Consider the following 2,273-nt stretch of genomic DNA (forward strand, 5'->3'; position numbering starts at 1 on the left):
AATGCAGATCACAGAATTACATAGAACCTTTTAAAAATAAATTGGCTTTGGTGTGTTTCAAAAACACTTTGTATAGACTTTAATGACATTTGCTGAAATGAGCTGAATTCACATTGCTATTAACGCACACATATATATTTTAGACAATATTGAATTTAAAAACACTTAACAGCCATCTTCAGATTGAGGGATTACTTATTTGTCAGGAGAAGGATATTGAGTCCCCCAGAGAAATATAAACTCAGAAGTCTGTTTTCTGTGCTGCCCAATATGGTGTTTTCTGCAATTTCTTCTAGAGCTGTACAAATCTTAGTCAGTAGACTTAGTTTAATTTTAAGTAGTTTAAATTTGTATATAATAGAGCAGCTTCTCTAGACAATTCAACTGTTAGCACAAATTTTCCCAGGAATCAGAGGTTAAAAAGAATTATCTCATGGACACTGTATATTCTACTTTGTTAATTAAATTTCTTATAAGTCCTCCTTAACTCCTCTCTATCATTGTGAATGACATTTACTTAATTTTATTGTATTCCTAAATAAATACAACCTGACTTAATTCTTATTTGTCTCTCCTGGAATCCTTTGGTTAGCTTCTCACTATTGGGAATCAAAATAGTTGCAATTATACCTATTGAATAATTACTTTGTATTTATACCTGTTGTATACTCAATGGCCACACTACCCTGTCTTAGTGTTTGCCTACGAAAACAAATATGCTCCCTGAATCCAGACCTTTAACAGATATGCCCACTAGAGTTCCCTCATTTAAGATAAAAGCATCAGGATTACCCTGAGATTTGCTGTGATAAAGTCTCCTCAATTCCCCGTTAATTAATGTAGATTATTCCACTGTTAATGAGAAGGTACCTAGGAGAGTTGGAACTGAAGTGAATGTTCAGGCCTAGAAGTTCCCTCATCATTAAAATAACACAGCTGCACTGACTACACACTTCTTTGTGCTCAGCATCCTCAAATTATAGTTTATTCTGTTGGATACACTGCATTTCTCTAACCCCATCCACATTTAGCCTAAATCTAAGAGCAGTTATTTCATATCTAACCAGATCCTAACAGATGAAAGTAAATAGAGGCCAAGAAGAAGAAAAATATCATCAGCTGAAGAAAGTGTGTGTGTGTGTGTGTGTGTGTGTGTGTGTGTGAGAGAGAGAGAGAGAGAGAGAGAGATTTCAGGTTAATTCAAAACTGTTTATCAGGAATAATCATAAGACTGTTTAAAGCATGATAATCTTGCGTGCTCAGCAATCATGTGTTTTGCTCAGCAATCACTTATCTAGAGTATGTACTGTATCACTGCAATAGGTATTGTTATGGATGCAAAATATATTAACTGAGTTGTAAAGTAAGTCCACAACCGCATAGCCAATTTGGTCTCTAAAAGAGTGGCATATTTGCCTCTTGGTTGACAGTGGCATTGGAGATAAAAGTGGAAGCTCAGGGTCATGCCATTGGTCCTTGGGTAACTGATTAGTAAATAACCACAGACTGCTTCATGGGATGAGGGCAATGATTAGAAGAGATCACCTTCTTATAATTCTGTTAGTATGCTACTATTAGCTTTTCCCCCTTGTCTGACCCTCCAAGTAGAATATCCAAGAATTATACAGCATATCATCAATATGCCTTTTTTGATACCCTTTTAATGAATCTCCTTGTTCTAACTAATGGTTTTGCATTTTAGTTTTAAAATGGTGAGTATGCTAATTTGTGTAAAAGGTTAGTACCTTTTGCCGCTGGGTCTTCTTGCATCTTGGAAGAGCAAATTTTGTCTGCCTCATGGGCATACACATTGCTAAATCTCAAGGTGAATTATATTTTTTGTTTTAACTGGGACATGTAGCCCAAATCTTTGTGTCTTTTTTTTTCCATGTGGATTAAATTCTTGTGTGTGTGTGTGTGTGTGTGTGTGTTTTAAATTTCTTCCACTCTCAGAACTAACGGGTGTATCTGCTAGGGGCTCCATATTTTGGGCTAGTTTCAACTGTGGTTACATAGCCTGGATGAAATAAAAAAAATGTGAAGATCCAGGAAAGTTAGCTTTAGCTAAAACCCAAAGAGGCCATTTTCAGGCCCAAAACTTTCATATCAAATGTAAACCCAAACATTAGAGGTTATAGGGCCAAATCATAATAGGGAAATACTGGAGAGAATGCCAGACGATGTCCTGTCTTGCAACTCCTAGTGATTTAATCAGACTGTCTTCTTATCATTTATGATGATAAATTGTTGTGAAGCTCTGCCCTGGGTAAACC

Source organism: Nyctereutes procyonoides, unplaced genomic scaffold (genome assembly GCF_905146905.1).
Source record: "Nyctereutes procyonoides isolate TBG_1078 unplaced genomic scaffold, NYPRO_anot_genome, whole genome shotgun sequence".
Taxonomy (NCBI): Eukaryota; Metazoa; Chordata; class Mammalia; order Carnivora; family Canidae; genus Nyctereutes; species Nyctereutes procyonoides.